This window comes from Somniosus microcephalus, chromosome 2 (genome assembly GCF_052327205.1).
Source record: "Somniosus microcephalus isolate GS21.2 chromosome 2, FLI_Smic_1.0, whole genome shotgun sequence".
NCBI lineage: Eukaryota > Metazoa > Chordata > Chondrichthyes > Squaliformes > Somniosidae > Somniosus > Somniosus microcephalus.
In genome coordinates this window covers 2,308,099-2,332,540 of record NC_140988.1, presented here as the reverse complement: position 1 = coordinate 2,332,540, position 24,442 = coordinate 2,308,099, and the positions used below count along the sequence as shown (strand labels likewise).

At 43.6% G+C, this 24,442-nt stretch overlaps 1 protein-coding gene across 3 annotated transcripts in view; it reads right to left on the bottom strand.

Annotated features, from left to right (window-relative positions):
* The window catches only part of LOC147122487 (sodium/hydrogen exchanger 9B2-like), a 120,244-nt gene extending 96,760 nt beyond the window's left edge, over positions 1–23,484 (bottom strand). Inside the window, exons 1-2 of one of the 3 annotated variants that reach the window (XM_086005684.1) lie at positions 23,377–23,464; positions 474–571 (exon numbers count right to left, since the gene is read on the bottom strand). The gene's annotated coding sequence lies outside the window, so the exon portion shown is untranslated. Of the gene's footprint in view, positions 1–473; positions 572–23,376 lie in introns of all 3 variants that reach the window. The other 2 variants (XM_086005728.1, XM_086005719.1) reach the window with 2 other exon arrangements.
* Between the last annotated feature and the right edge of the window lie 958 nt (positions 23,485–24,442).

The following is a 24,442-nucleotide window of genomic DNA, read 5'->3' as shown; positions in this document are numbered from 1 at the left end:
CTTTATTAAAACATGACAAACTGGGTTTGGAAATTTAGAAACCTAACTATGAAAGAATTCTGGCTATTGAGAGAAGATAGTTGTTGACCCTGAATAAATAACCTAATTGAAACAGAAGGTGCATGGCTCCGACAGGCTGACCTTTGGGAACAAAAACAATGGTTTACCCTGGATAAGGTGTTCCAATTTAAACTTCGTAAAGATGGCACATAAGATAAGGAACCATCTGCCCTCATAAAGAGGACATAAAATAAGGAACACCTGTCCTTCACACCGTTTTTATATGGTCAACCCAGAACACCTGGAGATGAGACAAGATTCTGGAATGTTACAAGCTGATGTAGCAGTAAGAATTGCAGAGGTCAGCAGAAAGATGAATAGGGATAATTGACTTGGGTCAGCAGAAACTTTAAAGGACATACCACTGAAAAAGGGTATAAATATTGAACTCTCAAAAGGCATATCAGACTCACTTTAATCGGGCAAAGCGATTCTCGGCTTCAGAAGCGGCTCTGTAGTCTCCAACTCTTTGTACCTCGGGGATCAAAGGTATTTGATATTGATGGATATCCTGTATAGAAAACTTTAAGAACTGTAACACTGTAGCGAAGTTAAGATTTAAAAGTAAGATTCTCTGTTAATAATAAGATAGTATTTTTTCTCTTTTTAGAATTGTTAATGTTGCGATTGATTGATTCACCAACTGTATATTGCATGTCGGTTCTTTAATAAATCTCTATATATTTTTAGAATTGTCTCACATAAGTCTTCTGTATCAATAACTTGCGAACTCAATCTCTGTACACTCTTTGGTGAAGAGTTACAGAATTCTGAGGGAGTTTTCCGGACCCTCATAATATCCGGGACGTTACAGTCTAGCTAAACTTATTAAAAATGCTATTTGGAGGACGGTAACATTCTCAGGCTGTTCCTTTCCTTTAGGGAGAGATAGCCCGGACCTTTAGACCCAATTAAGCATCTTTAGGATTCGGCTACCTCAAACTTTAGTTGAAAGTGAACGTCTGAGAAATATACCTGATTAGAGGTAGCCCTAAAGGGGCTAGGACTAGTAAATATCCCTTCAATCCACGCGTTTGTTTCTTCTAGACTCGACTATTCCAACGCTCTCTTGGCAGGCCTCCCATCCTCCACCCTCCATAAACTTGAATTCATCCAAAACGCTGCTGTCCGCATCCTAACTCGTATCAAGTCCCGTTCACCCATCACCCCTCTGCTCGCTGACCTACATTTGTTCCCGGTCCGGCAAAACCTCTATTTTAAAATTCTCATCCTTGTTTTCAAATCCCTCCATGGCCTCGCCCCCTCCCTATCTCTGTAACCTCCTCCAGCCCCACAATCCTCCGAGATCTCTGAGCTCCTCCAATTCTGGCCTCTTGTGTATCCCCAATTTCAATCGCTCCACCACTGGCAGCCATGCCTTCAGCTGCCTAGGCCCAAGCTCTGGAATTCCTTCCCTAAACCTTTTTGCCTCTCTACCTCGCTACCCTCCGTTAAGATGTTCCTTAAAACCTACCTCTTTGACCAAGCATTTGGTCACCTGTCCTAATATCTCCTTAGGTAGCTCAGTGTCAAATTTTGTTTGATAACACTCCTGTGAAGCGCCTTGGGACATTTTATTACGTTAAATGCGCTGTATAAATACAAGTTGCTATTGTTGGTATGTTTTGTGAATGTGATAAATAACTATTAGGCTGGATGCAAACAATAATTTCATTTGTGGATTGCAAATCCAACTCACAAAGGAACATATTTTAGAAAACAAGAATTCTATCGAATTCTAACTTTTTAATGGTCAGCTTCAGAATTGAAAGGATAATTTGATTACTTTACCACAGGGCCTCAAAACTTTAACTTTGGACGTTTTCCTATCATTTCCTCCTGTCCTCCGTTTAAGACTGGGATATGCCTCCCCTAATCTCTGCCATGACTATGTAACCTGAAATCCCAATCTCCATTCGTGTGTACATTTTGCTTGCTGCTTCCCTTGGCCCCTCTCAGGCCCTTCTCTTCCTGCCCCAGGTGTCAGCTGTGGCTCAGTGGGTAGCACTCTCGCCTGTGAGTCAGAATCATAGAATGGTTACAGCACGGAAGGCGGCTATTCAGCCCGTCGAGCCCGTGCTGGCTCTCTGCAAGAGCACTTCAGATAGTCCCACTCCCCCGCCCTTTCTCCGTAGCCCTGCAAATTTCTTTCCTTCAGATACTTATCCAACTCCCTTTTGAAAGCAGTGATTGAATCTGCCTCCACCATCCTTTCAGGCAGTTTATTCCAGATCCTAACCACTCACTGCGTAAAAAAGTTTTTTCTTACGTCTCCTTTGGTTCTTTTACCAATCACCTTAAATCCGTGTCCTTTGGTTCTCGACCCTTCTGCCAGAAGGTTGTGGGTTCAAGTCCCACTCCAGGAACTTGAGCACAAAAATCTAGGCTGACACTCCAGTGCAGTACTGAGGGACTGCTGCACTGTCGGAGGTGCCGTCTTTCGGATGAGACGTTAAACTGAGGCCCCATCTGCTCTCTCAGGTGGATATAAAAGATCCCATGGCACTATTTTGAAGGAGAGCAGGGGAGTTATCCCCGGTGTCCTGGCCAATATTTATCCCTCAATCAACATCACTAAACAGATTATCTGGTCATTATCACATTGCTGTTTGTGGGAGCTTGCTGTGCACAAATTTGCTGCTGCGTTTCCTACATTACAACAGTACTTCATTGGCTGTAAAGCGCTTTGAGACGTCCGGTGGTCGTGAAAGGCGCTATGTAAATGCAAGTCTTTCTTTTTTTGTTTTCATAACATTATCACTGGAGCCCCCCAATCCTCTTCCTCATCAACATGCTGCCCCTTGGGGTCAGCTTGCACGTGTATACTGGTGACACCCGGCTCTACCTCCCCATCACCTCTCTAGACCCCTCCATTGCCTCTGTGTTGGCAAACTGCTTGTCCAGCATTCAATCTTGTATGATCCACAAATTCCTCCAGTTAAATATTGGGAACACCAATGCCATCATCTTCAGCTCCCACCTCAAACTCTGTACCCTTGTCTCAGGCTGAAACAAACTGTTCAGAGGGTTGGCATCCTATTCGACCCCGAGCTAATCGTCTCCATCACAAAGACCACATACTTCCACCGCGTAATATCGTGCACCTCCACCCCTACCTCAACCCATCTGCTGCTGAAATCCTCATACATGCCCTCGTCACTTCCAGACTCGACTATTCCAATCCTGGCCGGCCGGCCTCCCAACCTCCACCTTCTGTAAATTTCAGCTCTTCTTCCCGTATCTTATCCCGCACCAAGTCTCACTCCTCAAACACTCCTATCCTTGCTAACCGACATTGCCTCCCAGCCCCCAACACTTCCAATTTAAAATAATCATCCTTGTATTTAAATCCATTCCTGGCCTCCCTATCTCTGTAACCTCCTTCAACATTATAACACTCCAACCTAGCTCTCTAGTCCTCTGATTTTGCCCTTTTGCGTGTTCCCCTTCCCTCGTGCCTTTAGCCGCCTATAATCCACAGTCTGGAGTGCTTTGCCTAAGCCTCACCACCTCCCTCCCCTCCTTTAAGACCCTCCTTAAAATCCATCTCTTTGACCAAGCTTTTGGTCACCCCTCCTGATATCACCTTCTTTGTCTGATTACTTCTCAGTAAAGCATCTTGGGGTGTTTTTCTATGTTAAAACTGCTATATGAATGCAGGTTTATTGTTGGTTAGGAGGTTTTTCTTGCTAATTTTCTATCTTCTTCTCCTGAATGCTCTCAATTACTCCTAGCATGGGTTGGCGCCATGGGTGTCACGCACCCTTTGGTGCCTCACCAAGTGGTCATTATTTATATGAAAACCTCAACAGTGAATGTCAGCAGTTAACCATGCTTTGGAGCCAGTCTCTATCCTGTCCTCACTTGATTATCTACATAATATAGGCACTTCCAGCAAGAGCTCACTAGGTAGGAGTTCAGAAGCAGGATTTTCCCCGAGGGCAGAGTCTAATTATAGCACCCCAACTGCCATCTCAGCTGAATCAGCTAGCTCAGCATAGATTAGAGTAGGAGAATCTCAGGGCCTGGATGCACAGCTACTCGCCAGATAAACTTGCTGAGCGTTTGGGGAAGGCCCCACTTGTGTGGTGCTCATGGGGACTAATTGACATGGGCCCTTATTGAGCACAATGAAATATTAGTAACAAAGCATTATAGAATTGACTATGCTTCTGCGAACTTCATTTTACAACTCTATTTGTTTCAGATAGTTCTAAAACCAATGCTAATTTTAGTAGTGATTATAAAATTGGTTATAAATAACAAAATACCTCCCTTTCCAACAGATGAAAAGAAGCAAAGGGCAAGTAGTCAGCAATTTTTTTTTCAATTGCACCTTGTGATCTTACAGTAAAGAGAACTTCATTCTGTACTTCTATAACATTATACACTAATTAAAACAGATGAACTTTAGCTCCTAAAGTAGAAGATTAAAATGCAAATAGCACTGGTTCAAACCTTTTGCTTGGCCTGGGATCAGGCCAAAAATTCCTCCCTATGATTTGACTTCAGGCAAATTATCTCACTTACATAACTTTACTTCAGGCAACCTGAAAATCTGAGACACTAAATGAATTGTTTTATTACACTTCAATAAAATATTAGTTACATATTAATAAAAATCTGCAAAAATAAAGGCTGAAACTGCTGTCAGTAAATTCTTTGCAGCAATCTCAGCAGTACATCCAATAATACCATAAGAGGAGAAAGTCTGTCTCATTTACCCAAAAGTATTCCATACAACTCTCTCCCCAGACATATATTTATAGAATATTGCTATCTGCAGGCAATAGTGTTTTGCAAAAAAATCTTCTATAACTGATGTGGCAGACAAAATATTCTAACCTTTCTAAAACTGTCCCTCTGATCTTCGTAAGCTATAATGCTGCAGAGCTGACATCACTAAAACTAAATTACACTGTGCTCTGTGTAAATGAAGAGATAGACCAAAACATTTCTATTATAACATCGAGAGCGTTCCTGTAGATAGGATGCTGCCTTTTTAAATAGATTTTGTGAATAATTACCAATACCTTAGCCCATCCATTCAGAACCCCTTATTAGCCGAGCCATAGAATAAAAGAGCTGGCGGGGGGTGGGGGGTTATGCCTGAACTGTATAAAACACTAGTTAGGCCACAGCTAGAATACTGCGTGCAGTTCTGGTCAGCACATTACAGGAAAGATGTGTTTGCACTGGAGAGGGCTCACAGGAGATTTACGAGGATGTTGCCAAGACTGTAGAATTTTAGCTACGAGGAAAGATTGGATAGGCTGGAGTTGTCTTCTTTGGAACAGAGGAGGCTGAGGGGAGACATGATTGAGGTATATAAAATTATGAGGGGCCTAGATAGAGTGAATAGGAAGGACCTATTCCCCCTTGCAGAGAGGCATAGATTTAAAGTAATTGGTAGAAGGATTAGAGGGGAGTTGAGGAGAACTTTTTTCACCCAGAGGGTGGTGGAGGTCTAGAACTCACTGCCTGAAAGGGTGGTAGAGGCAGAAACCATCACCACATTTAAAAAGTACTTGGATATGCACTTGAAGTGCCGTAACCTACAAGGCTACGGACCAAGAGCTGGAAAGTGGGATTAGGCCGGATAGCTCTTTTGCGGCCAGCACTGACATGATGGGCCGAACGGCCTCCTTCTGTACATTTCTATGATTCTATGAACAAACTTACAACTAAAATTGTGCAATCCCAGGCACGTAATTCGGGAGTAAGTCCAGCTGTTGTGAAGGAGAGAGCAAGAAGCAGAAGTTGTGTATATCTAAAACAACCAGGTTTCTGTCCCTTTTAGAAATTTCCAAGAAATTGTGATCCAGGTGGAGGGAGGGGGTTGGTGGGTGAAGTGTGTCTGGGAGGGTTCCCACAAGATGCGCTCGAGAGGCTGTCGAGAGCAGGTGTAGGTTCCATTTTGGGCTGAAGATGCCAACACAGGAGGATTAAACAGCAATCCAAGACAAAGCAGCAAACTTGATTGGCACCCCATCCACCACCTTAAACATTCACTCCTTCCACCACCGGCACACCGTGGCTGCAGTGTGTACCATCTACAAGATGCACTGCAGCAACTCGCCAAGGCTTCTTCGGCAGCACCTCCCAAACCCGCGACTTCTACCACCTAGAAGAACAAGGGCAGCAGGTGCACGAGAACACCACCACCTCTGAGTTCCCCTCCAAGTCACACACCATCCTGTCTTGGAAGTTTATCGCCGTTCCTTCATCGTCGCTGGGTCAAAATCCTGGAACTCCCTCCCTAACAGCACTGTGGGAGCACCTTCACCACACGGACTGCAGCGGTTCAAGAAGGCGGCTCACCACCACCTTCTCAAGGGCAAGTAGGGATGGGCAATAAATGCTGGCCTGCCAGCGACATCCACATCCCAGGGACGAATAAAAAAAATAATAATTCCCAGACAGATCAATTACGATTACAGAATGGTTATTCTGTAATCTGACAAGATTTTTTAAAAATCTTTCACTTTGGCCCATCCCAGGCCACAGGAGTGGCAAGGTGCTGCTCTGAAATTCTGCCTCCATTGCCCTGCTATTGGCACGGCCACCTGACCCTATTATTTAAATGATCCAGCCTTCCGAATTTGGGACTGGATCACCAGCAGGTGAGGACAGCGGGGTGGAAGTGCGCCCCCTCCCCACTTCCTGCGGTACAACAGGGCTGTAAGATTTCTTCCCTACAATCCAGATTTTCACTTCCATCAACCTGTTCAGAAGTCCATTCCAATTGCTAATCACCTTGTGTATGAGGAAGAACTTTATTATTTGCTCTAAATTTCTCTTTGCAGTTTGAATCTATGCACCTTGTCCTACCGTGATAGTTTAACTTTGAAGCTGTGCCCTGACTTATATATGGTACCCTCTTAATCATTCCTTTTCAAGGCTGAAAAACACAAGTTTTCCCAGTCTTATAGCTGAGTTCTCTGATAGAAGGGATCAGCTTCCAATGTCCTAACGTTTTGCGTGTGTCTCAGTGGCCATAATGAATTCTCTACCCCAGAGGGTTGCGGATGCTCAGTCGCTGAGTATATTCAAGACTGAGATCGATAGATTTTTGGGCACGAAAGGAATCTAGGGTCATGGGGATCGGGCGGGAAAGTGGAGTTGATGTAAAAGTTCAGTCATGATTTTACTTTTCTTTTATTCGCTTATGGAATGTGGGCGTCGCTGGCAGGGCCAGCATTTATTGCCCATCCCTAATTGCCCTCGAGAAGGTGGTGGCGAACCGCCTTCTTGAACCGCTGCAGTCCATGTGGTGATGGTACTCCCACAATGCTGTTGGGTAGGGAGTTCCAGGATTTTGACCCAACGACGATGAAGGATCGGCGATATACTTCTAAGTCAGGATGGTGTGTGACTTGGAGGGGAACTTGGAGGTGGTGGTGTTCCCATGCACCTGCTGCCCTTGTCCTTCTAGGTAGAAGAGGTCGCGGGTTTGGGAGATGCTGCCGAAGAAACCCTGGCGAGTTGCTGCAGTGCATCTTGTAGATGGTACACACTGCAGCCACGGTACGCCGGTGGTGGAGGGAGTGAATGTTTAAGGTGGTGGATGGGGTGCCAATCAAGCGGGCTGCTTTGCCCTGGATGGTGTCAAGCTTCGAGTGTTGTTGGAGCTGCACTCATCCAGGCAAGTGGAGAGTATTCCATCACATTCCTTACTTATGCCTTGTAGATGGTGAAAAGGCTTTGGGGAGTCAGGAGATGAGACACTCGCCACAGAATACCCAGCCTCTGACCTACTCTTGTTGCCACAAAATTTATGTGGCTGGTCCAGTTAAATTTCTGGTCAATGGTGACCCCCCCAGGATGTTGATGGTGGGAGATTTGGCGATGGTAATGCCGTTGAATGTCAAGGGGCGGTGGCAAGACTCACACTTGTTGGAGAGTCATTGCCTGGCACTTCTATGGCGCGAATGTTACCTCGTCCAGGTCTTGTTGCATGCGGACATGGACTGTTTCATTATCTGAGGAGTTGTGAATGGCGCTGAACACTGTGCAGTCATCAGTGAACATCCCCATTTCTGACCTTATGTTGGAGGGAAGGTCATTGATGAAGCAGCTGAAGATGGTTGGGCCTAGGATACTGCTAAATGGCGGAGCAGGCTCGAGGGGCCAAATAGCCTACTCCTGCTCCTATTTCTTATGTTTCTTATAACTAGACACAAGGTCTGACCAAAGCACTATAAAGTTTCATCACAATATCCTCTGACTTGTACTCCACGGACGTTATATAATTCAGTATTCCAATTGATTTGCTGATTGTAACTACATAATGAATGGACATGCCAAGTGCTGAGTCTATTAGTCTCCCAAGTTCTTTTTCAACATTTTTCATTGCTAATTCAACACGATTGATGGAGTATACGTTACCCATTTTTTAATCTTTCAATGTGAAATACTTCACATTTATCCATATTATCCGTAGAGTGGACAGGAAGGACCTATTTCCCTTAGCAGAGAAATCAATAACCACGGGGCTTAGATTTAAAGTAATTGGTAGAAGGATTAGAGGTGAGTTGAGGAGAACTTTTTTCACCCAGAGGGTGGTGGGGGTCTGGACCTCGCTGCCTGAAAGTGTGGTAGAGGCAGAAACGCTCATCACATTTAAACAGTAGTTGGATATGCACTTGAAGTGCCGTGGCCTGCAGGGCTACGAACCAAGAGCTGCAAAGTGGGATTAGGCTGGATAGCTTTTTCGGCCGGCACAGACATAATAGGCCGAATGGCCTCCTTCTGTGCTGTAAACGTCTATGATTCTATAATTTAATCTCACGTCACTGGTTGACCCACTTTCATACGTTGCCTAGGTGGATCCTTGGCTGCCTCGTCAGATTTGACTGCCCGGCCTCCCAGTTTAGTACAGTCTGAAAATTTGACCAGTTTGCACGGAGTTTGAATCCAGGTTGTTGGTGTAAATTTGAAACCATAAGGGTGCCAACATTAACGTGCGAGGCATTCTGCTCAATGCTTTCTTGCTCTTCAGTATCATTTCCTGAACTAACGCCTGCTGCTTAAACAAAAACAATGACGAACAGGTAAAGACAGGCTGGTCCATTCAGCCTGACCCACACAATTGCGATACCTTGTGTATCACAATATATTCTCTCCTCTCCACCCCACCCCAAACCCATATAATCTCCGAGGAGAGGCATAAAACCAGATAAAAATCCAGGCCAATTTGGGGAAAACAAATCTGGGAAATTCCTCTCCAACCCATCTAGGCAATTGAAGCTAGTCCAGGAGATCACCCTGGCCCTGAATTCCCTGCAGTACCTATACTTTTTAACAGGTGATGTCCACCCCAGCCAGAAACAGGTCCAGCTCTTGCTTGAAGGAATTCAGCGAATCAGCATCCACTGCCGAGGCGGCAGCCTTTTCCCCCCCCCCCCCCCCCCCCCGAGGTCCACTATTTTACTGGAAAAGAACCACCTCATGACATCTAACCTAGATCTGGCCTTATACAACTTAAATTTGACACCCCTGGTCCTCCCTAACCTATTTAGTTGCAGCAAACTGTCAACTGGAACACAATCGATTCCCTTCATTACCTTATAAACCTCAATCAGATCAGTCCTAAGTCTACGCTTCTCCAAAGTGCAGAGTCCCAACTCTTTTAGCCTATCTTGATAACTAAGATGCTTTATACTGGGAATTAGTCTAGTGGCCCTCCTCCACACCCTTTCTAAAGCCTCAATATCATCCACTGTGTGAGACCAAAACTGGACACAGTATTCCAAGTGAAGCCTGATCAAGGTCTTGTACAAGGACAAAATGGTATGCCTCGTCTTATACTCAATTGTCCTATGAATGCACCCCAACATCCTACTCGCTCTAGCTATTGCTTCACAACATTGCTCATGTACCTTTAGAGAGGTATGCACTAGAAGGCTCAGATCTCTTTCTTTATCCAGCTTCTTTAACGCTTTTCCCTGATGGGTCTACGCATGTTGAGCATTCACCCTGCCCACATGCATAACACTGCACTTTATATATTATTTTGCAGTCATGAGCCCAATCTCCCAACACATCAAGATCCGCCTGAAGCCATCAAGTATCATCTACAGTCCTAACACTCACACAGCTCTTCGTATCATCTGCAAATTGGCAGATCGTGCCAACACCTACATCTAGATCATTAATAAAAAGTGAAGAGCAACGATGACAACACCGATTCCTGCGTGATGCCACTGGTGACCAGTCTCCAAACAGATCCAAATCCATCGATTACTACTTTTTGCCTAAGCCCTGCCAGCCAGTTCTCAATCCAGCTCAATATATTACCACTAATACCAGAAGCTTCAAACTTGTCGAGAAGCCTCTTGTGCAGTACCTTATCCAAAGCTTTTTGGTAGTCTAAGTAGACAATGCTTCCTAACCTTCATCCAATTTTGTAGCCATTCAGTTTTTTTTCCTTACTTATACATCTATGGACAGTTTATAGTATATAGTTGTCATTCTCCAGGTTGGCTCTAGAAATTGATAATTTGATATGATTAAAATATCTAACGAGAATAGGAATTGATATGTCCTAGGAAAAGTAACATTTGTGTTAACCAATTAAATGGCCATGGTGTTGCTGATGCGCTATCAATTACTACAAAAGACTGGAAGTTGAGAGAGAGTAACAACAGGCTTTTATTACCAAAGAACAGAGCATGCCTCTCGTGGTTGCCTGGTATCCAAAAGGGCAGGGGGCTGCCGAGCAGTCACCTTTATACCCGGCCATGAGGGTGGAGCCAGGGGCGGAGTCAGCTGAGGCATGCACAGACAAGTACAACAATGTGCAAGAGTGAACAACAGTGCTAACAACAGTGGTTTACCACAGTTGCTTATGGTCAAAATGATTATACTACAGGTAATTTCCCATAGTCTTGACTCCCGGTGTGCAGTACAAAGTGTTGTTTTCAGGTGAAATGGAGGGTTGTGGATAATTGGTTCAGGGCACACAGTCATAATTCATCCCCCCATTTTAAAGTCATATATCTTTGCTTTTTATATAATATACTTTTATTTTTTTAAATTATTTATAGTTAAATAGCAAAATTTATGGCAATTTGAGAAGCAGAGTAGAGTTGGTTGGAGCATTGGAGTTTCTCTGCAGTGCAAACTGAGGAGCTCGGAGATGGAAAACTGTGCCCCCACTGGTCGGAGGATGAAATGACAGTGTGACACGCTTACTTAAGCAAATTCCATTATAAATGTTGACACAAGATTTTATAACGGAAATGTTGATAACAGGAAGAAAGATTTTGTAGACAGGAAGTATGTGCAGACCTAAGAATTATAACATATTATAAATATATATTGTACTATATATATTTCCTGCTGTTCCATTGCTTACCTGCCTGTATTACCTATTGCAATTTCATAATAAATGGGAAAAAGCATTGAACTTTCTCCTTCCAATTTATAATTTACTAGTGGAACTCACAGTGTTGCTTATGGATAGCCTGAGGTTTGAAGCAGGGTTGTGTTAGTTAATTGGTAAAAATAGAGCTAGGCTTATTCTGTTAATGGCACAAATAACGACATATGGGTATGATCTTGTGGCCATTACAGAAACATGGCTGCAGGGTGACAATGCCTGGGAATTAAACATACCAGGTTATTTAACGATCAGGAAGGACAGGCAGGAAGGAAGGGGAGGTGGGGTGGCTATGTTAATAAAGGAAGGAATCACTGTAATACAGAGAAATGATATTGGGTCAAAAGATCAGGATAATGAAACAGTTTGGGTGGAGGTAAGGAATAATAAGGGGAAAAAAACACTAGTGGGCGTAGTCTATAGGCCTCCGAACAGTTGCAACTCTGTTGGACGGAGTATCAATCAGGAAATAGTTGAGGCTTGTAATAAGGGAACATCTATAATTATGGGGGATTTTAACTATCATATTAATTGGGCAAATCAAATTGGGCAGGGCTGCCTTGAGGATGAGTTCATTGAGTGTATTAGGGATGGGTTTCTTGAGCAGTATGTAACTGAACCGACCAGGGGGCAAGCAACCTTAGATCTGGTCCTGTGTAACGAGACAGGATTAATTAAAAATGTCCTAGTAAAGGATCCCCTTGGAATGAGTGACCGTAACATGGTTGAATTCCATATTCAATTAGAGGGTGAGAAGGTTGGATCTCAAACAAGCGTGCTAAGCTTGAATAAAGGAGACTATGAAGGTATGAGAGTGGAATTGAGTAGAGTGGATTGGGAAAATAGATTAAAGGGTAAGACGATACATGATCAGTGGTGTACATTTAAGGAGTTATTTACAACTTCCAAAAAATATATAGTCCACTGAGAAGAAAAGGGTGTAAAAGAAGACAGCCATCCGTGGCTAAGTAAAGAAATTAAGGATAGTATTCGACTAAAAACAAGGGCATATAAGGTAGCCAAATCTAGTGGGAGGATAGAGGATTGGGAAAACTTTAAAAGACAGCAAAAAAATAACAAAAAGATTAAGAAAGGGAAGATAGATTATGAAAGTAAATTAGCAAAAAATATAAAAACAGATAGTAAGAGTTTTTATAGTTATATAAAAAGAAAAAGGGTGACTAAAGTAAATGTTGGTCCCTTAGAGGATGAGACCGGGAAATTAATGGTGGGAAATATGGAGATGGCAAAAACACTGAATGAATATTTTGTATCAGTCTTTACAGTAGAAGACACTAAGAATATCCCAACACTGGACAAACAGGGGGCTAAAGGGGGGGGAGGAGCTAAACACGATCAAAATCACTAAGAAAGTGGTGCTCGGTAAAATAATGGGACTCAAGGCGGATAAATCACCTGGACCTGATGGCTTACATCCTAGGGTCTTGAGGGAAGTGGCGGTAGGGATTGTGGATGCATTGGTAATAATTTTCCAAAACTCCCTGGACTCGGCAAAGGTCCCGGCAGACTGGAAAACTGCTAATGTAACACCCTTATTTAAAAAGGGCAGTAGACAGAAGGCTGGAAACTATAGACCGGTTAGCCTAACATCTGTGGTAGGTAAAATTTTGGAGTCCATTATTAAGGAGACAGTAACAGGACATTTGGATAATCATAATTTAATAGGACAAAGTCAGCATGGTTTTATGAAGGGGAAGTCATGTTTGACAAATTTGCTGGAGTTCTTTGAGGAAGTAACATATAGGGTGGATAAAGGGGAACCAGTGGACATAGTGTATTTAGACTTCCAAAAGGCATCTGACAAGGTGCCACACAGAAGATTATTGCTTAACATAAAAAATCACGGGATTGGGGGTAATATTCTGGCATGGATAGAGGATTGGCTATCTAACAGAAGGCAGAGAGTTGGGATAAATGGTTCATTCTCAGACTGGCAATCAGCAACTAGTGGTGTTCCGCAGGGGTCCGTGCTGGGTCCCCAACTCTTTACAATCTATATTAACGATTTGGAGGAGGGGACCGAGTGTAACATATCAAAGTTTGCAGATGATACTAAGATGGGAGGGAAAGTAGTGAGTGAGGAAGACATAAAAAACCTGCAAGGGGACATAGACAGGCTAAGTAAGTGGGCAGAGATTTGGCAGATGGAATACAATACTGGAAAGTGTGAGGTTATGCACTTTGGCAGGAAAAATCGTAGAGCAAGTTATTATCTTAATGGCAAGAAACTGGAAAGTACTGAAGTACAAAGGGATCTGGGGGTCCTGGTGCACGAAACTCAAAAGGTTAGTATGCAGGTGCAGCAAGTGATTAAGGCGGCCAATGGAATGTTGGCTTTAATTGCTAGGGGGATAGAATATAAAAATAGGGAGGTATTGCTTCAGTTGTACAAGGTATTGGTGAGACCGCACCTGGAATACTGCGTACAGTTTTGGTGTCCATACTTAAGAAAGGACATACTTGCTCTCGAGTCAGTACAAAGAAGGTTCACTCGGTTAATCCCGGGGATGAGGGGATGGACATATGAGGAGAGGTTGGACATATGAGGAGAGGTTGAGTAGATTGGGACTCTACTCATTGGAGTTCAGAAGAATGAGAGGCGATCTTATTGAAACATATAAGGTTGTGAAGGGGTTGGATCGGGTGGATGCGGGGAGGATGTTCCTGATGATGGGTGAAACTAGAACTAGGGGGCATAGTCTTAGAATAAGGGGCTGCTCTTTCAAAACGGAGATGAGGAGGAACTACTTCACTCAGAGGGTGGTCGGTCTATGGAATATGCTGCCCCAAAAAGCTGTAGAAGCTACATCATTACATAGATTTAAAACAGAAATAGACAGTTTCCTAGATGTAAAGGGAATTAAGGGTTATGGGGAGCGGGCAGGAATTTGGACACGAGTCTAGGTTCGGATCGGTCATGGCCCTGTGGGTAGCGGAGCGGGCCCAGGGGCCGTGTAGCCTGATCCTGCTCCTATTTCGTGTGTCTAATTCTGTTAGATTCAGGAGATGGTTCTGTGATAGTGGATTGGTGGTTAGGATCAGATCAGCCATGATCTTATTGAATGGCGGAGCAGGCTCGAGGGGCCGATTGGCCTACTCCTGCTCCTATTTCTTATGTTCTTATGTTCTGCCCCATCCCATTCAGGCCACTGCTCAAGTAATCCACTTTGAAAAGTGGTCTAAGCAGGCAATTGGCAGTAATTGCAGATGCTTGTAATTCCTGATGTCAACAACAACCATTTGCATTTATATAACGCCTTTAATGCAGTAAAACATCCCAAGACACTTCACAGAAGCGTTATCAGACAAAATCTGACAGCTAGCCACAGAGATATTAGGACAGGTGACCAAAAGCTTGGTCGAAGAGGTATGTTTTAAGAAGTGTCTTAAAGAAGGAGAGAGAGGTTTAGCGAAGAAATTCCAGAGTTTAGGGATAAGGCAGCTGAAGGCACGGCTGCCTATAGTGGGGAGATGGAAATTGGGGCTGCACAAGAGGCCAGAATTGAAGGAGCACAGAGATCTCGGAAGGTTGTAGGGGTGGAGGAGGTTACAGACACGGAGTGGTGAGGCCAGGGAGGATGCAAATGTTAAAATTGAGACGTTGGCGGATCAGGAGCCAAGGTAGGTCAGCAAGCATAGGGGGTGATAGGCGATTAGACAAAGTCAACATGGATTTATGAAAGGGAAATCGTGCTTGACAAACCTACTGGAGTTTTTTGAGGATGTAACTGGTAGAATAGATAAGGGAGAACCAGTGGATGTGGTGTATTTGGATTTTCAGAAGGCCTTTGATAAAGTTCCACATAAGAGGTTAGTTTGCAAAATTAAAGCACATGGGATTGGGGGTAATATACTGGCATGGATTAAAAATTGGTTAACAGACAGGAAACAGAGAGTAGGAATAAATGGGTCTTTTTCGGGGTGGCAGGCGGTGACTAGTGGGGTACCGCAGGGATCAATGCTTGGGCCCCAGCTATTCACAATATACAGCAATGATTTGGGTGAGGGAATCAAATGTAATATTTCCAAGTTTGCTGACCACACAAAACTAGGTGGGGTTGAGAGTTGTGAGGAGGATGCAAAGAGGCTTCAAGGCGAATTAGACAAGTTGAGTGAGTGGGCAAATACATGGCAGATGCAGTATAACGTGGATAAATGTGAAGTTATCCACTTCGAAAGGAAAAACAGAAAGGCAGAGTATTATTTAAATGGTGATAGATTGGGAAATGTTGATGTACAAAGGGACCTGGGTGTCCTTGTACACCAGTCACTGAAAGCAAACATGCAGGTGCAGCAAGCAGTTCGGAAGGCAAATGGTATGTTGGCCTTCATTGCAAGAGGATTTGAGTACATAGAAACATAAAACATAGAAGATAGGAGCAGGCCATTCAGCCCCTCGAATCTGCTCCGCCATTCAATGCGATCATGGTTGATCATCCAAATTCAGTACCCGGTCCCTGCGATCTCCCCATACCCCTTGATCCCTTTAGCCTTAAATATATTCAAGAAGGAGTTGGATATATTTCTTAAGGTATTGGCCTCTACTGCCTTCTGTGGTAGAGAATTCCACAGGCTCACCACTCTCTGGGTGAAGAAATTCCTCCTCATTGCGGTCCTAAGTGGCCTACCCCTTATCCTTAGACTGTGACCCCTGGTTCTGGACTCCCCGACCATCGGGAACATCCTTCCTGCATCTAGTTTGTCCAGTCCTGTCAGAATTTTATAAGTTTCAATGAGATCCCCTCTCATTCTTCTGAACTCCAGCGAGTACAAGCCCAATCGTCATTCCTGCCATCCCAGGTATCAGCCTGGTGAATCTTCGCTGAACTCCTTCCATGGCAAGAACATCCTTCCTCAGATAAGGCGACCAAAACTGCACACAATACTCAAGATGTGGCCTCACCAAGGCCCTGTACAACTGCAGCAAGACATCGTTGTTCCTGTACTCAAACCCTCTCGCTGCGAAGGCCAACATACCATTTGCCTTCTTAACCGCCTGCTGCACCTGCATGCTTACCTTCAGCGACTGGTGCACAAGGACACCCAGGTCTCGTTTGCACTTCCCCTTCTCCCAATCTATTGCCATTCAGATAATAATCTGCCTTCCTGTTTTTGCCACCAAAGTGGATAACCTCACATTAATCCATGTTATATTGCATCTGCCATGCTTTTGCCCAATCACCCAACCTGTTCAAATCATCCTGGAGTTTCTCGGCATCCTCCTCACAGCACACACGCCCACCCAGCTTTGTGTCGTCTGCAAATTTGGAGATATTACATCTAGTTCCCTTGTCTAGATCATTAATATATATTGTGAATAGCTGGGGTCCAAGGACCGATCCCTGCGGTACCCCACTAGTCACTGCCTGCCACTCGGAAAAAGACCCGTTTATTCCAACTCTTTGCTTCCTGTCTGCCAACCAGTTCTCTATCCAAGTCAATACCTTGCCCCCCAATCCCATGTGCCTTAACTTTACATGCTAATCTCTTATGTGGGACCTTATCAAAAGCCTTCTGAAAGTCCAAATCCATGTTGACTTTGTCCGATCCTGTCTCTGTTTTCCAAGTGCTCTGCTATTACATCTTTTATAATGGACTCTAGCATTTTCCCCACTACCGATGTCAGGCTTACCGGTCTGTAATTCCCCGTTTTCTCTCTACCACCTTTTTTGAATAGTGGGGTAACATTAGCTACCCTCCAATCCATGGGTACTGTTCCAGGTTCCATCGAATGCTGGAAGATGATCAGCAAAGCATCAACTATTTCTAGGGCCACTTCCTTAAGTACCCTAGGATGTAGATTATCAGGCCCTGGGGATTTATCGGCTTTCAATCCCATCAATTTCCCGAACACCATTTCCCTACAAATACTGATTTCTTTCAGTTCCTCCCTTTCATCAGACCCTATGTTCCCTGACATCTATGGGAGGTTATTTGTGTCCTCCTTTGTGAAGACAGAACCAAAATATGTATTTAATTGGTCTGCCATTTCTTTGTTCCCCATTATAAATTCCCCTGATTCTGACTGCAAGGGACCTATGCTTGACTTCACCAATCTTTTTCTCTTCACGTATCTATAAAAGCTTTTGCAGTCAGTTTTTATGTTCCTTGCAAGCTTACTCTCATATTCTATTTTCCCCTTCTTAATTAATCCTTGTTGAATCCTAAACTGCTACCAATCCTCAGGATTATTGCTTTTTCTGGCCAATTTATATGTCCTCTCCTTGGATCTTATGCTATCCCTAATTTCCCTTGTTAGCCACGGTTGAGTCACCTTTTTTGTTTTATTTTTATGCCAAACTGGGATGAACAAATTCTGTAGTTCATCCATGCGGTCTTTAAATGTTTGCCATTGCCTATCCACCGGCAACTCTTTGAGTGACATTCCCCAATCAATCCTACCCAACTCGCGTCTCAGACCATCGTAGTTTCCTTTATTTAAATTCAGGACCCTAGTCTGAGTCAACTACTTCATTCTCCATCTTAATGAAGAATTCGATCATATTATGATCGCTCCAACCCAAGGAGCCTCGTACAACAAGATTGCTAATTAATCCTTTCTCGTTACATAATACCCAGTCTAAGATGGCCTGATCTCTGGTTGGTTCCTCGACATATTGGTCCAGGAAACCATCCTGTAAACACTCCAGGAATTCCTCCTCCACAGTATTGTTACTAATTTGGTTAGCCCAATCTATATGCAGATTAAAGTCACCCATGATGGCTGCTGTGCCCTTATTGCACACTTCCCTAATTTCCCTTTGAATGCCATCCCCAACCTCCGCCTTACTGTTTGAAGGTCTATATACCACTCCCACTAACGTTTTCTGCCCCATGGTATTTCTCAGTTCTACCCATACAGATTCCACATCATCAGAGCTAATATCCTTCATTACAGTTGTGTTAATCCCTTCTATAACCAGCAATGCTACCCCACCTCCCTTTCCTTTTTGCCTATCTTTCCTGATTATTGAATACCCCTGGATGTTGAGTTCCCAGCCAGAGTACAGGAGCAAGGATGTCTTACTACAGTTGTACAGGTCCTTGGTGAGACCACACCTGGAGTACTGTGTGCAGTTTTGGTCTCTGACGTAAAACTCACTACGCACTTGGTTTGAGTATAAAGCAAGGCTTTAATCAACTTGTTTCAGAACATGGAGGTCTAGTTGTACTTCACTCGTTCCTTGTCTTACAAAATGTCCCTGGAAAGCTGGGCCCACGCCCGAGTATTTATACTCCTTGGACGGCGCCACCAGCTGGCTGTCCAGCATTATTTCATGAGTAGTTTCTTGATGAATGATGAGATTTATAAGTCTCCTTACCTAAGAAAGGATATACTTGCCATAGAGCGAGTGCAGCGAAAGTTTACCAGACTGATTCCTGGGATGGCAGGACTGTCGTATGAGGAGAGATTGGGTCGACTAGGCCTGTATTCACTAGAGTTTAGAAGAATGAGAGGGGATCTCATTAAAACGTATAAAATTCTTACAGGGCTAGACAGACTGGATGCAGGGAGGATGTTTCCCCTGGCTGGGGGGTCTAGAACGAGGGGTCACAGTCTCAGGATACGGGGTAGGACATTTAGGACTGAGATGAGGAGAAATGTCTTCACTCAGAGGGTGGTGAACCTGTGGAATTCTCTATCACAGAAGACTGTGGAGGCCAAGTCACTGAATATATTTAAGAAGTAGATAGATTTCTAGACACAAAAGGCATCAAGGGGTATGGGGAGAGAGCAGGAATATGGTATTGAGGTAGAGGATCACCTATGATCATATTGAATGGCAGAGCAGGCTCGAAGGGCTGAATGGCCTACTCCTGCTCCTATTTTTCTATGTTTCTAAATGAACGGAACTCGGTGCAAATGAGGACACGGGCAGCAGAGTTTTAGATGAGCTGAAGTTTACGAAGGGTGGAAGGTGGGAAGCCGGCCAAGAGAGAATTGGAATAGTCGAGTTTGGAGGTAACAATAGCATGGATGAGGGTTTCAGCAACAGATGGGATGAGGGTTTCAGCAACAGATGGGATGAGACAGGACAGAGACGAGCGATATTAGAAGTTGAAGTAGGCGGTCTTGATGATGGAGAGGAGATTGGGTCAGAAGCTCAGCTCAGGTTCAAATAGGTCACTTAACATTTACCTGCTAAGTTTCTTGCTCCACATCAGAAGAAATCAGAATTAAATAACTGACTTTCTTTCACTTTTTAAGATGGCTTTGCATCTGTAACAAAGTATGTTACTTAGAAATATTACAGTGTATGCTAGATGCAAGACTTTCACATAGATGGATCTCGGAACACATCTTTGAAGGGTATTTTGAGCTCTAGAAAAATCAGTTGAAATTGTTGTGATGTCTTTTTGCCATTGTGACGCTGTTCTTCATTATGGTTACGAGGGGCCAATGAGCAGCAGTTACCACCGATCAATGCTGTGACATTTTCAGTTACAATATCCCACAGGACAATCACAAGACTCAAAACCAATAAAGAACATTGCCACAAAAACAATCAAGTGTGTGAACAGGGGCCAATACTGTATAAACCCGCTGAATTCTGCCCTCGCCTTGCCTGCCTTTACTCTAGAGCTGTTAATCAGTTACCAATGAAATTGTTTAAAAGCCTCACCAACATTTGAAAGGTCACTATCACTACTGAGCCAACGAGATTGGTAGAAAGCAATACGGAAGATTCGTATCATTACCACCGGCCAATAAGATTGCTCAATTTTTTATTATAAAGGCAGATACTAATGGGGCCAATAAAATGTATTTTTCCATTTAAACACCTTGACTATATTAAATATATACACTCTGGAGTTTGTGGAGATGGTTGCATTAAAGTACTGTTATTGCAAGTAATTATAGGGGCGCATGTGTGTTTGAATGTGCTTGCTCTTTCTATTTCTTTTTTAAATGAGTCTAGTCTGTTGTTTTTCTCATCAGGCTATGCCATCAAATATATTTCTATGATTCTTAAATGGAGCTTGATAATTTATGACATTTTATTTCAGGTTAGGCCCCAGCTGGAGTATTGTGTCCAATTCTGGGCACCACACTTTAGGAAGGATATCAAGGCCTTGGAGAGGGTGCAGAGGAGATATACTAGAATGGTAACAGCAGGGATGCCGGACTTCAGTTACGTGGAGAGACTAGAGAAGCTGGGGTTGCTCTCCTTACAGCAGAGAAGGTTAAAGGGAGATTTAAGAGGTGTTCAAAAATCACGAGGGGTTTTGATAGAGTAAATAAGGAGAAACTGTCAGAAGGCAGAAGGGTCAGTAACCAGAGGAGACAGGTTTAAGGTAATTGGCAAAAGAATCAGAGGCGAGAGGAAACGACTTTTAAAAAAAAAAACTCTCGAGTTATGATGATCTGGAACGCGCTGCCTGAAAGGGCGGTGGAAGCAGATTCAATAATAACTTTCAATGGGGAATTGGATAAATTCTTGAAGGGGGAAAAAATGCATGGCTATTGGGAAAGAGCAGGGCAATGGGATTAATTGGATAGCTCTTTCAAAGAGCTGGTACAGGCATAATGGGCTGAATGGCCTTCTGCTGTGCTGTATCATTCTATGATTCTGGGGTCTTTCTCAGAGGTGCCTGGCCTTTCTTTACTTAAAATATTCTTCCCTTGCTTTAAATAATTTGATATGTTTTTGCTCACAGATTCTCCATTTAAGATTAAATACTTGTCTAATCTTATGACACACTGATATGTAGCCTTGGCTACCTGCCGCCAAGATAACAGTAAGAAATCAAACCTCAGAGATCCTCATATAATCACCATTTTACAACATTTAAAATATCAATGCTGAAACCATTTTATATATCATTACTGCTATACTTATATTATTTTTAAAAAGCACAACATGGGTTTTGAGAGAGATATGGAAGTTACACATTATTTAAAATATCAAGCTTTCCAAAACATGATCCAAGTTTTTTTTTTAAATGAAGGGAATTAGTTTGGTAGACGTGAAGAAACTCTGTGTTAAACCAACTAAGAATTTTGACCACAAATCTATTACACTAATTACAAAAAATGTTAACTTTTGCAAGTGTCAGTCTGATGGCACACAGGATCACAAGCTAGATACAGATGACGGAAGCCATTCGGCTCATCTTACCTCATTCATCTTACCTCATTCATCCACAATCAAAAATTTAAAGTTTTAACCTATGGCATCTTACTCTGGTATCCTGGCATCGGTAGAATACATTATTCTACTTATTTAAAAGGCATTTTTAGTAACTGGCTTATTGATAGCAGCTAAAAAAAAAATTAATTTACAAATATCCTCAGTTCCATCCCATAATGGGAAAAGCTCAGTTCACAACCACATATATCTTGTGCAGTTATACAGAAACGTTCCATGAATGGATTAAATAAATTGGGCAGAATGTATAACAGTAGATTATATCTAGTATGGAATAGGCTTGATGAATCTTTTGAATTTTTCTTGTACCGTACTTATACATAAAGTCTGATAAATCTAGTAACTATTGCATGAACAAACCCGTAGAAATTACAAACTGCTTCTGACCCAAGCACGGCCAATTAGGAGGAGTACAATGGGGTCCGAGATCAAACCTCTTCACAGCAGTTTGCTCTATTGGCTGAAGAATTCAAGATTTAAAAAAAAGTTTAAAAAGCCAGACTCCACACACATTTTGTGTCAACACAATCATATTTTTGTTGATTTTTTTTCTTCACACTTGTGCCTATAAAATAACCACAGTATGTAGATGTACTGTTTAACTGAATATACTAACTTGTGTGTGTGTATGTGGGGCAACAACATCATTTTCCATCGGGTTACCAACTCTGGTTCGACATATTCCTGGCAGTTTCATCACACGACCTCAAGCCTCTAACCATCCTGCTTAACGTTCTCCCCCCATCCAATATTTTTATAACTAATAAGTGATCCAATACTCCAGTGCAGTGCTGAGGAAGCGCAGCTGTCAGAGGTGCCGTCTTTCGGATGAGGCGTTAAACCAAGGCCCCCATCTGCTCTCAGATGGACGCTAAAGATCCCATGGCACTATTTCGAAGAACAGCAGGGGAGTTCTCCCCGGTGTCCTGGCCAATATTTATCCCGCAATCAACATCACTAAAAGCAGATTATCTGGTCATTATCACATTGCTATTTGTGGGAGCTTGCTGTGTGCAAATTGACTGCCGCGTTTCCTACATTACAACAGTGACTACACTTCAAAAGTACTTCTTTGGCTGTAAAGCATTTTGGGACATCCGGTGGTCGTGAAAGGCGCTATAGAAATGCAAGTCTTTATTTCTTTCAAGTACTGTTTAACAAAATATACCAACGTGTGTACGTATATGTGGCAACAAGTAGCATTTTCCATCAGGGTTACCAACTCCGGTTGGACATATTCCTGGAGGTTACATCACAGGACCTCAAGCCTTTAAACATTCCGCTCAGTGTTTTCTTGCCCCCATCCAATATTTTTACAACTAAATAAATATGTGTTCAAAGAAAATGAAAACAAAAAACACCATTTTTTTTAAACGCCCCTATTCTCCTGGGTTTTGCTCAGAGCAGTATCGCAAGAAATTCACCTTTAATTCCTGGAGACTCCAGGACGGCTCCGGAAGGGTTGCTAACACTATTTTCCCTGCCTACCAGGTGATGAATGTAGGGAGTGTCCACAGGACGGTAGTGAGCGTGAGAGCGATTGAACAGAGTCACGTCAACCCCAAACCGCCAGACCCCAAACCCCGGCCACTGGATGTGGCCCCGGGACCCGGGAAACCCACGCCCCCCCGCCTCAGGGACAAGACTTAACGGTTATCAAGCCCAACTGTGTGAGAATTAGATTGAATTTCAATCCCATTCGACTCAATAGTATAATATATATATATAAAGGGCGCGACACGGAGAAGAATGAGGACTCACAGGTTTGCCGTGGACGATAGCTCTGGCCCGCGGCTCCGGTTTCCCCTGAGGCGGCGAGAGCGGCAGCTGTCCACCCACAGAGGCGACAGAGGAAGAAGCGCGCATGCGCGGTGGGCGGACGGGAACTGTCCACCCACCTCCGTGCGGGATCAGCGCGCATGCGCGATGGACGGGAGCTGTCCACCCGTTCCCGCCGTGAGGGATCTGCGCGCATGCGCGATGGACGGGCGCTCTCCACCCACCTCCTGAGGGATCGGCGCGCACGCGCGAACTCCGCCGCGAACAACCCCCCGCGGCGACAGAATGATCGGCGCGCGTGCGCGAGAGGAGGGCGAGCAAACGAGCGTCCTCAGCACGCGGTCCCTGACCGTCGGTTACTGAGGGAAAGAGTGAGGGAAAGAAAGAAGAACGAAAGAAAGAGTGAAGGAAAGAAAGAAGAATGAGGGTAAGAAGAGTGATGGAAAGAAAGAAGAAAAGAAAGAAGAATGAGGGAAAGAGTGAAGGAAAGAAAGAAGAATGAGGGAAAGAGTGAAGGAAAGAAAGAAGAACGAGGGAAAGAGTGAAGGAAAGAAAGAAGAATGAGGGAAAGAGTGAAGGAAAGAAAGAAGAATGAGGGAAAGAAGAGTAATGGAAAGAAAGAAGAAAAGAAAGAAGAATGAGGGAAAGAGTGAAGGAAAGAAAGAAGAATGAGGGAAAGAGTGAAGGAAAGAAAGAAGAACGAGGGAAAGAGTGAAGGAAAGAAAGAAGAACGAGGGAAAGAGTGAAGGAAAGAAAGAAGAACGAGGGAAAGAGTGAAGGAAAGAAAGAAGAATGAGGGAAAGAGTGAAGGAAAGAAAGAAGAACGAGGGAAAGAGTGAAGGAAAGAAAGAAGAATGAGGTAAAGAGGAGTGAGGTAAAGAAAGAAAAATGAGGGAAAGAAAGAAGAATGAGGTAGAGAAGTGAGGTAAAGAAAGAATGTTTCCGTCGCCTCCAGTCCAGATCCAAGGTTATCCCATCCTCTGTCATCGAATTACAGTATGCAGATGACGCTAGCGTCTGCGCTCACTCGTAGGTCGAACTCCAAACC